The 11,966-nt window shown below is 43.0% G+C and overlaps 1 pseudogene; it reads right to left on the bottom strand.

The window, feature by feature from the left end:
- Positions 1 to 10,740: 10,740 nt before the first annotated feature.
- LOC113838008 lies at positions 10,741 to 11,568 on the bottom strand (annotated as a pseudogene).
- Positions 11,569 to 11,966: the final 398 nt, after the last annotated feature.

Genomic DNA, 11,966 nt, shown 5'->3' with positions numbered 1-11,966 from the left:
AGTACTAAGACACTGCATGACTTTGTCCTATGTAATATATTACCCAATCAGTACAGTTTTACAAGCCTCTGAACTGACTTAAGTATGTAAACCTGGATTGTACACATCTGCACAGGAGCGTTCTCTCTAATTATAAATTAGTATTTGTATACTGCAGGGTGGTATTGAATACTGCTTAGCAATGGAGAGGCAGAGGTATGATGATCTCTGTGAGTTTGACACCATCCTGGTCTACAAGAGCTAGTTTCAGGACAGGCTCCAAAGCCACAGAGAAACCTGTTTTAAAAACCCGGAAAAAAAAGAAATTGAATACTTAGTAGTTCAAGCAATCCTCCTAAAATGTACAGCCATCAATTCTGTCTTTTTCATTTACATGGAAACAATTAATGCATGCAGGAAAACTGTGATACAGAAAGTCATTCATCATAGCTCATCCATAGTTCTTCATGATGCAGACACCTGCGTCTAACTTCCTCCAACTTGAGACTGTGATTCCTACCATCTCATTTGTTTGCCCCTGAAGTGTACACTGTGCACTGTTTCCTGCTCTTCTGTTCTGAAGGAAAAACCATGCTTCAAACATAAGTCCTTTCCCTGGTCTGCAATGGGCAATGCGCTATGTGACTCAAACTAGTACTTTTAAGACTCTGTGGTGCTGCAGACTTTTAATCCAATATTTAGGGTGGTTTGCCAGGATAAGAAGAGCCATGAAAATAACCTGTGGGGCTACAGACATGGTTCAAGTCCACTCAATCAATATAGGAGACCTTGTCACAAAACTGCTTTGCAAAAGACTGGAGATGTGTCTACACCCTGCCCTCTGTCCAGCGGTGGGTGCCCTAGCCTCAGAACCCTCATCCAGTGGTTGATGGAAGCAGAGGCAGACATCCACAGATACACACTGAACTGAACTCTGGAACTTAGTTGCAGAGAGGGAGGAATGAAGATCAAAGGGGTTGGTACCAGGTTGGAGAAACCCACAGAAACAGCTGGCCTGAACAAGGAACACATCCACCCCAGATACAGTCTGGGAGGCCAGTACAGGACTGATCCAGACCCCTGATCATGTCAATGAGGAGGCCTCTGAACTCTCAGAGGCCCCTGGTAGTGGATTAGTATTTTTCCCTGGTGTAAGAAGGGACTTTGAGCCCATCCTTCATGAAGGGATGCACTCTTGCCCTGGACACATGGGAGAGGGCCTAGGCCCAGCCCAGGATGATGTGGTGGACTTTGCAGAGCCCCATTGAGGGCCCTACCCTGCCTGGGGAGTGGAGGGTGGATGGGGTGGGGGAAGGTAGGGGGGGTAGGAGGGGTGAGGGTGAGGGGAGGGAGAGGGAGAAGGGATTGACATGTGAAACAAGCTTGTTCCTAATTTGAACTAATAAAAAAATAAATATAAAAAAAAGACTGGGGATGCAGCACTTCTGGAATCAATATACCTTTATGGCACATGAGGGGTTAATGCTGGCTGTGATCCTGTAATGATCCCTTGAGCAGCATTTAGAGGCCTGCTGTTTTAATAGAGGAATAGGCATTTCTCCTGGCTTTAAATCAGGATTATCTCCTTTCTTATTGGAATATAGCTGGATAAAACTGAGGAGCAAACATTTACATCTCATCATATTGTATTATAACCATCCTGGTTTGCATGGTACTTGTCTTTGGAGAATTTAGGATGCAGTCCTCCCTTACCTAAATTCTATTTTCTGACTTAATGTCTCCTAAGAACTGGTAAATCTGTATAGTATAAATTCTACTGCCCTTGCATCTATACTTCAAGATCACAGTTTAGCAGTGGAGTGTTCCTCTACAAAGGAAATATTTTTTACAAGATCCACAGAATTAACTCCATGTGTATTCAAACCATAGATAATAATCCAGACAGTGGTTGTGTATGCCTTTAATCCCAGTGCTCAGGATGCAAAGGCAGGTGGATCTCTGTGAGTTGAGACTAGCTTGGTCTACAAGAGCTTGTTCTATGACTGTCTACAAAGCCACAAAGAAAAACAGTCTCAAAGAAATAAAATTCCCATAGCTATTATAATTTCAAAGTGTAGAAGTTCTGGGAGACACTAAAGGGATCAGAGTTTGGCAAATCTGTGCTTCATAGTGACATGGCAAGTACTAAGGCTGCCTGCATTTAACACTGATGTCAACAAGGACATTTCAAAGCACAGTTCCAGCCATCAGAGTGAAGATACTTAGTCTGCCAGCTGGCCCAGAGAATTGAAAAGACCATTCAGGACACTTTGGATCACATGGGAATAAACTGGAGCATACAGGACCTTTAGGAATATGCAGGATAATTAATGCAAGACCAGGCATGAATATGACAAACTCTGCATCTGTCCACTGACTCCCACTCAGGCATGGGAGGATCCTCCACACTGGCTCCCTTGGCACTTCTCCCAGTCTGGGGATGGTAGCCCCAAGTTAACCATGTTGTGGCTTTCCAATTCCTCTAAGCTCAACTCCCTGCAGCAGCACTCACAGCACAGCAATACTGACCACAAGAACAGTTTTCTACAAAGACAAGCCTGGAGATGACAGCAGGAAGGACCCAGAACTTCTGTCTGAGAGATTGCCTGGAGGACATGATTGTCTAGTGACACCTGAGTGACAAGAGATTCTCCCATAGGATTACACTGTGCTTTAAATAGTTCCTGATCCTGTCTTCCACCCCAGACAAAGACCTTTTCTACATCAGCAGAGATAATCATATCAATAGCACTTGCCCCAGGCTCCAGGAACATACCCTGCTACCTTCCTGATCTCCAAAGGCACTTACTCTTCTCTCTTCTGAAAACAAAGTAGCTAACAAACTTTTACAGCCCTGTACACTATGTGGAGTGGAGTGGATTTCTGTCACACAGGTGAAAGAGTGGCCAAACTATTAACAACTAAAGAGAGACTTCAGGAAACAATAGGATAGTTTTGTTATGTGGCTTCACACTGAGGTCTCTTTCTATCTTACTTTCTATCTAGTTGCAATAAGGACTTCAGAAAACCAGGAAAGGAAATCAGAAACTAGATCACAAACAAGACCATAGAACTTTCTCCCATCAGATAGTTGGATGATGCCTCCATTGCTTTAGGAGTGATATTTCTGAAATTCAGAGCAAAATGTTGACAAATGAATAGTAATACAGAGTAGTCCTCATGGACAGTTGAATACTTGGAGAATAATGGAGCAAGGAAAATGTGTATATAAGCACTATTGTTAGCCAGCATGACTTACTCCTTGGGGAGTTGAAAACAATAAAAACCACAACCCATGTTCCTCAACAGTGCTGGTAGAATGATTCAATACACATATGCAGAAATGGATTTATTAGAATGTGTAAGGCACCAGGCAGGCAAAAGCCTGCCAAAAGGAAGTTTGAGACAGAAGCTTACAAAGGCCTAGCAGGAGAAAAATTAAAGGAAAGGGAGCCATTGTAGATAAGACTGAAAATGTGTGGTGTGTGGCAAGGTGTGTGGCAAGATTTAGCAAGCTATTTAAGTGACCAGCTTAGAACTAGAATTTTAGACTGCACCATGATTCTATGCCTTGGAGCTCCCCTCCACTAACCTGAGACAACCAGTCCATCAAGCTGAGTGCTTCCCTTTCTGAAAGGCAATACCATGACACTGGGACCTCAGGAGACTGAATTCTGAGGACCAGAAGTTGAGAGCCCTAACCTGCAGGCTGCTGCAGGAGATGTAGCCCTGCTGTGAGCCTGTTGTCTGTGGTTCTTAGGACTGTTTGCTTATGCTTGTGTGGTACTTTGATATAAGTGAGAAGTAAAACTTACATATGAAAAACTAACTCTCTAAGTCTGTCATTCCACCCAGGTCAAAACCTGGAAAGGGCTGCAGACAGTTTGCAGGATTCAGTCTAGGAAGAGCTCTGAGGAATGTGCTGGGGATAACTAATTTATTTGGCAACTAAATAGGACTGGCTAGGTAGAGTAACACATTTAACTCCCCACCAAACTTGTTCATCCAAGCTTCATAACAATGCCTTCAAGGTACCACCACCCCAAAGGCAACCACAGTACACAGGCCAAAAGCCAAAATAATATGGGAAGAGTGGGTGGAAATCAGGGATTGAAGGCTTTCCAGAAACACCACCCTCCTTGTAAGGAGAATTGTAACCAGTCAGGCAAATTCCTGGCTAGAGGGAGATTAGAATGGAGGTTACAACCAGGCAGACAAAGTCCTGGCTGAAGAAAGATTAAGGAAAGGGAGCATAGGTCCACTATGCAGCCCAGCCATTGTAGATAAGAGTGAGAATGTGTGGAGTGTGGCAAAGTGTGATTAGCACAATTTAGTGAACTATTTAAGGACCAGCTCGGAACTGGGAATTTTAGAGTGTACCATGACTTTATGTCCTGGAGCTCTCCTTGGCTAACCTGAGACAACCAGTCCATCAAACTGAGTGCTGCCCTTTCTGACTCTGACTCCATGACACTGGAGACTTGAATCCAGCCTGAATCCAGAGGAGAGGAAGTCCCTAGCCTAAACGTGTGGGCTGCTGCAGGAGAGGTACCCCTGCTGTGAGCCTATTGTCTGTGGTTCTTAGGATTGTTTGCTTATGTTTGTGTGTTGCTTTGACATAAGTGTGAAGTAAAACTTATATACTCAAACCAACTCACTGAGTTTGTCATTCCTCCCTGGTCAAAACCTGGTAAGGGCTCAAGACACTCCCTAAAATTACTGAGTATCGATAGATTACTACACACCTTAATGCCAACTTGGCGACATCGGTAACTTGCAAGTCTTAGAGGAACACATAAGACTCAATACCGGGGCTGGAGAGATGGCTCAGTTGTTAGGCTTACTGCTCTTCCAGAGGTCCTGAGTTCAATTCCCAGCAAGCACATGGTGACTCACAAGCATCCATTATGAGATCTGGTGCCTTCTTATGGCGTGCAGATATACATGGAAGCAGAATGTTATATACATAATGAAAAAAGAAAATCTTTAAAAATAGAATCAATACCCATATACTAGGGTGGATATACATCCAGGACTGGGATTAGCCAGGTCCTCCACATCGCCAAATCAAGCAACCACCATATTGACATTATGGACATGGGCAGCAAAATATGGGGCAACCAATATATTACAATCTGATCAAGGCACACACTTCACAGGACAACAAACACAAAGAGTGACTAGAATTTTAGGAATGATGTGAAACTTTCATACAGCTTATAACCCCACAGCAGCAGGAACCATAGAACGATTCAATGGAATGCTTAAAAATAAATTAGAATCTATGAGAGATACTAATAACTCTGGCCTTAGAGATAGCAACATATGAATTAAATAATAGGCCTAGAATAAATAGAAAATCTCACTTAAAGAAAGTAATAGATATAATGCCAGAAATAGAATACCCAACTCTCATAAATAAGGAAGCAATAAGGGATTATAATTGCATTTACAGGAACAAGAAGAGAAAGGACATAATTAAGGCTGAAATCATAGCCCCAGGCGCAGAAAACACCGTTAGGGTATCTAGAGATAAAGATTTAAAAATCAACAAATTGGAGGATATTGCATAAACATGCTACACATGCACACAGGTAAAGGTAGGATACTACCTATTATGCATTGCACTAGTAACAATTTATCTCAACCTCCCAGTCTGGAATATGGCGACACCATTCTGCAAGGAGACATACACACACATGAGCGGAACTGTCACACCAGGAAGCAGGGTGGCCAACTCCACAATCTCCTGGCTACATCTGCTGAATCACAGACTCACACAAAGGTGGGAAATGAGGAAAATGTTAAGAAGGAAGGCACTTTTACTGACACTTGGATTTTTTACAGTAGTCATAAAGCAGATATATACTGCCATTGACTTTTGCTATCACTATTTATATTATTGTGTCCATGTCAGACACAGGGTAGCAAATGCAGGATAGCAGAACTGGTTACCATGCCCACATTTACCATACCCACATTTATACAGAAATTTGCATCATTGGAAGGAAGATTACCCTCATACTCGTCTGCTGAATGGAGATGCACTGATTATATTGCCAAAACCTACAGCTTATTGTATATTTTGTAGAGTATGCATGGCAAGCTAGGTGTGAACAATTCCAGAAGGCAATAGACTCTGACCCTCCCTCTTGAGCTACAGTCAAAACATGGATGATGCATATAACACAAACATCCATGAAATAAATCCCTTAAAATGCCATCTCATGTAAATATGGTCAAATATTACAGATAATAAGGGCATCTTCTCAACTTATTGGAGGAAATTCTCATACATTAAAAACAAGTGTATTTGTGCTCAACAATAGGTATGTAACTAAAATCGTAGGCATAGAGACAAAAATGGAATTTGTTAATTAGATATTAATGTGTACTTTGTGAGACAATATTTGCAAACCTCGTAGCAGGGAGATTCAGAACACAGGTATATGGCAAAATCACTCAATCCAGAGATATGAACAACAGAATCATAATAATAGCACAAAACAGGACACAAATATAAAACTATGTAATCCAATGAATTGGACAGAATGTAATTAAAAGAATATAAAAAGCCATTCATGATTAAAGCTGGATGTCCCCACTATGAAGACATTGGGGTCAGCATCATTACAAACCATGGTACCCCATAATCTTCTTTGGAGACCTTGGGATGTCAGGATCTGGGATTCTGTAGTTAAAATTTTAAATTCCATATTCTGCAGATCTCTGAAGTATTAGAAGTCTGCCTGGGTAAATCTGCCAACTTGTTTTCAGTTACTTGTTTCAAGCTTAACCTTTGAAAACATTTACAGGGGACTAAGTGAGGTTTTTCCTGTTATAAATTATTAGTATTTAGCTTGACTACAAGCAATGAACTTGTTTATTTATAACAATGGCTAGTAATTTGTATTACTTAACATCTTACAATAGTTTAGCAGCTTTTATAAAACTAAGACTATATTGTGTGGTTTACCTTTGAAATTTAATGTTTTAATCCATGTTACAAAATTTTTCTGTTGTTATCAGTGTAAACATCTGACATACAGGGGATCCTAGACTACTCTTATAAAAGGGTTTTGGTTTTGTTTTGATTTGATTTGATTTTAAACCTCCAAAGAATTGAGACCCATGGACTTAGAAGTTATTTTAAGCCCTTTGTTAAACTTAGGTCTTTGTCTTACTGTACCAGATGAAATGAACAGTTCGACTTTTGGTTAGCATGTGGAGCTTATGGCTGTGAATTTAAATTTTGGTTCTTTGATTTAAGTACAAACATTAGCAACATAACAAAAGCACAAATATTACCTTATAAATTTAACCATTTTAAAAATAATTAAAAATATTTTAATGTCTTCTTGCAATATCAAAAATAATGTACCCTTTATGTCTTTAAAACCATTATCACCTGGGTGACCGTTAAATTTATCTTATCAATTCCTAGTACTACTAGTTTTAATTTTTTATTGTTTGTAATTTTTAGTAGGTTTAAACATAAAGTATTTCTATTACCATCATTACTAAAAAGACATCTGAATTCCTGATTACCCAAATTTAATGAACAGAGCTCAGAGATAAATTGTGAGCTATGTCAATAAATGACTGGCTGCTGTTAGCATTAGACAGCAAAAATATTTAAACCATTTTTGTTTTAGCTCCTTGTTTGTAACAAAACTTATGTGCATACCAGAAACCATAGCTAGAAATTTCTAACAAGTATACATAAATTTTGAGGAATAAACAAACCTTTAAACAGCATTAACCGACTATGGTCAAAATTTTTAACCCATATTACCATTTTTTAAATTTGGTATATGCAGATATGAGAGCCCAGAGCAAACTATTTACATCTTCCTCTGACACTTTTATGACTTTACTTTGACTCCCTCTATTTTTTTTACATTCCCTTAAGCTCTTTCTCTGATTCCCTCAGATATCCCCATCTTAGACAAATCTCTCCTTTTCTCTTTGTCTCTTTCTTTTCCGTCTCTCAGTGATTCTCACTCAGGGGTGCATGGCTGAAGTGAACACCTTGTCTTCTTATTTTCCTGTAAATCCTGAGAGTACCTTTCCCTGTGCCTCTCTGCACTCTCTGGTCTCTCAACTGTTTGTTCCTTTTACTGTTCACTTGAGGTTTACCAGCTCTCCTTTTATTTTTTTTAATAACTTTATAAATTTCTTACCTCCTTACAACTCTCCTGTTTTATTGTTTATTGCTCAGAGAAGCTGAATCCTACTCTCAACACCTTAAGCTCTTTCCAATGCTCTTCTGTGCTGATTTGGTGTATTCTGTGGACATCCGAATGTGCACCCCCATTTGACATCTCCTACATCTAATGTTTTAACACATTTGGTCTTCTTGCATCAGACTGATCATACCAAGTCTTCACATAGCCATCACATCTACATACCATCCATTTTTTAACCTTATTTCTCCATCTTAATTGTTAGCAGGAATCACACACAGTACAGGCACTGCATTCCCTGCCCCTGACAGTAAAACTTAATACAACTTTTATATATTATTATATTTTAGTTGACATAAAAAAATTTTACCCTAAATTGCCCCTCTTTTTTAGTTAATAATAATATGCGCCAATTTGTTAAAATGATGACAAATGAATGTAACTCATTACATTGGATAACTAAAACACATATATTATTTTCCTGTGGAAGGAAAAGCATTATTTTAAAACATAATGTATCTTTGACTTTTCTTTAAACATCAAAGCTTCCCAAAGTATGCAGAATGACATAATTTAACATAATTGGCTTAGGAAGAAATGGAGGAAGCACTGATGTGCACAAACTGTCCTTGGCAGCCAGTGGTTTTGAAAAACATTTTTTTTTCATTACCCTAACCAATAAATTTTTGGAACGAGCTCTTGAATCTGAATGACCAATGCAGCCTGTTGGAGGGAAGTCTGGCTACAGTGTCATAACAGTAACCTAGCATCCATAGGCTGCAACTATACAGCACAAAGCCAATCCTGTTTGACTAGGAGTGGGCAATATTCAGTCAGGGTGCAGGAATCCCATCTGCTAGCACTGGAGAGAGCTGTGACAGGCAAGTGAGCCAGTGAGTGTTAACTTTGGGGGACCATGGCTTTCCTAAGAGCAGCAAGGTTTCCAAAGTTTCACTCATGCCCTTTAGGCCTCATGAGCCAGCAAGTGCCACCCAGGCTGAATTCACGCTCTCTGCACTTACTGGCCAATGGTGAAGAGGCATCACTGAGCAACATTCCCAGGGTGGCTGAGCAACACTGATGATGCCCCTCCCTCCAGCAATCACAGGCCTGCTGCTACCCTCTGAGCCCCTTCTGCCCATAGACCTGCTGGGACCTCAGCTTCCCAGGAATGCAGGGCCAGAGGGGCACACTTAGATTTGGAGGCACCCAGCCCTTGGCTAGCCCAGTGTGCGCCGCACAGGCATCTTTCTCCCAAGGATTTGTCATCCTTGAACCCACCCCTAACAGAGGCCTATGTGGAGGATGCTTGCTCCCAGAAGGCATGCTGTAGGTCACTGTCACCCTGCAGGGAGGAAGGGGCAGGGCAAGTCCTTCTGGAAGCCAGCTCCTACCCAAGCCCTGGGACAAGCAGGCTCTGAGTACCTGCCATTCACAGGCTTTTATGTAGCTCCAGGAGCCTCCAGCAGGAGGCTGGCAGCCCAGGCTGGTCTAGGGGCATGCAAGGAGCCAGAGGGTACTGTCCTCCACCAGGCTGTAATTTCCCCTCTGTTTTTCAAAGGGGAAGAAGGAGTCTGTCCCTTTAGATTCTGTCCTGAGTCATAATCCTTCCAGAGTTGACAAACTGACAAACAACAAACACAGGGCTCAGACTAGGAATAAAGGGCCTATACCTAGATTTCTACATATACCATTGGAAGTCCTCAATTGGACCCACTATTTTATCAACAGAAGTTCTCAATTAGACCACCTATTTTAACCTAGATTGCAGGTTTGATCCAACTCTCCATAGAATACCTGCCCTAGAAGGAAAGTTGAGGACTTCTCCTAGGTTGCCCAGGCCTGGCATTGTAGGCAAATCTGCCAAGCTCTTGGCCTGTTACCTCTATTACCTATTACCCTAGCATACATAAATTAGAGGAACATGAACTTAACAGACAAACATAAAACATTTACTCAACCAACTAGTTGGGGTTGAAAAACCTACGAGTTCTGAGTCCTGGTAGGGTCTTGAGTTTAATGGTCAGGAAACAAAATGTTGTTCCAGGTTCCTGGAGCCCAGAGACTAACACAAGGTTTTGACACTCTGATGCAAAAGCAAAAGGTTTCTTTTTATTTCAAGCTGCCAGCTAGGATCTCCCTGCATGGCAGGCAAGTCTGATTTCAAACACCCTAAATGAGAAGCTTTTACAGGGGCAGACCATAAGGTTGCAAGCCACAAATTACAGGGTTTCCATGGTTACTTCAGGTTATACAAAGTACAGAGTATAGCAGTAACTATATATTTTAAGTGAGATACATTTGAGTGAAATAAGACAGGGCATGGGCTTGCAGGGTTGGAGGGTCACTGGGTACTGTCTATTATCCCCTTGGCTGCAGGATCTTTTTCTTTTCTCTTTTTCAAACAAAAACCTGAACACATTTATTCAAAAACAGTTCAGTTAAGTTAAAATCCTATAACCAGTTCAGCCACAATTCCAGTCACTTGGGTGCGAAGTGTAGATTTGTTACTAGCCACATCTGGGTGAATCCCTTGGTCTGCAGGTACAGGCTGGTGAGGAAGCTACCCTGCTTGTTAGCTGCCAGGGACAAGAAAGTCCTCCCCAGTTCTGAGCAGCGCCCTCCTCACCCAAGTGCCAGGGTCGCTGCAGGCTGCTCAAGGGCTCCCAGGTGATGGTGGCTCCTGCACAGGGGCAGACAGAGGCTTGAGGAATCGGGGTGAGGAAAGAATTGCCTGTAGCTGTAGTTGTAGTGAATGTAGCTGCTGCACTGCCTCCTTGATGAGGTTTCCGGAAAGCAGGAGCTGCTGCAGGAGCTGGTGCAGGTCGTCGTCGCTGGTGTGGGTTTCAGGCTGAGATGCACATCACTGTTGCAGACGGCAGGACATGGCTCTGCTCTGGGGCCAACCCCACAGGAACAGGCCTGAAAGAGGCTGCGGGGTGCTCGGCTTGCCTGTCACCGGAGGTCCCTCAAGGCCAGGCTGCCGGCACACAGGGCATAGGGCGCTGGTGACCGCAGTGAGCTCCACCACGCAGTAGGGAGCCGCCTGGCTCCGCATGCGCCCGCGCTCCCACAGCTTGCAGCGAATGGCTCTGGGGTGAGCTGGGGCCCCGGTCTCTGCAGACACAGAAGATCGCAGCATCTGCCTCGCCAAGGACCGGTTCTGTTCCCCTGAGATCGCAGCCAGGACCCGCAGGGGCGGGGGGCCCGGGGCAGCACTCGGCGAGGCAGGGCCATTGTGCGCTGTGTCCAGCTTCAGCATCTCACCGATCTTGGCGATGAGCTGATCCACATAGGTCAAGCTGCCCAGAGTCACAGACTGCTGCAGCAGGAGGAAGCTGTCGTCCTTGTCCTCCCCCTCTGCCTCAAAGCCGGCTTCCTTCTCAGCCCTCTGGCACGGCATGGCCCTCTGCCTGGGACCCCTCGGCTGTGGGGGCATCGCTGGCGACCTGGCTGTCTGCTGGGCTTGGTGGGCGGCTGCTAGGGCAAGAGAATCACAGAGGCTGGGGACAGGCTGGGCCTGAGATGAAGAAGCCTGGGGCCAATAGACTTCCAACCTAGGGAGGCTGCAGGATGTTTAAAACCAGCAATTAGCAAAAGAATGTTAACAGGAGTGGTGGACAGTTACCTCCCCTTCTCTGAGAGCAAGCTGTCAGGTGCCGCCCATGGCACTCCTGATTTAATGAATTAAATTTTGCCTTACCTGTAGAAATTCCCTTTTCAGGGCACAAGTTCTTAAACTTTTATTAATTTTAATTTTCATTTGTCAGCTTTAATAGCCTGGGGCCTAGGTCTTGGGAT

Source organism: Cricetulus griseus, unplaced genomic scaffold (genome assembly GCF_003668045.3).
Source record: "Cricetulus griseus strain 17A/GY unplaced genomic scaffold, alternate assembly CriGri-PICRH-1.0 unplaced_scaffold_1, whole genome shotgun sequence".
Taxonomy (NCBI): domain Eukaryota; kingdom Metazoa; phylum Chordata; class Mammalia; order Rodentia; family Cricetidae; genus Cricetulus; species Cricetulus griseus.
This window is presented reverse-complemented; position numbering and strand designations above follow the sequence as displayed.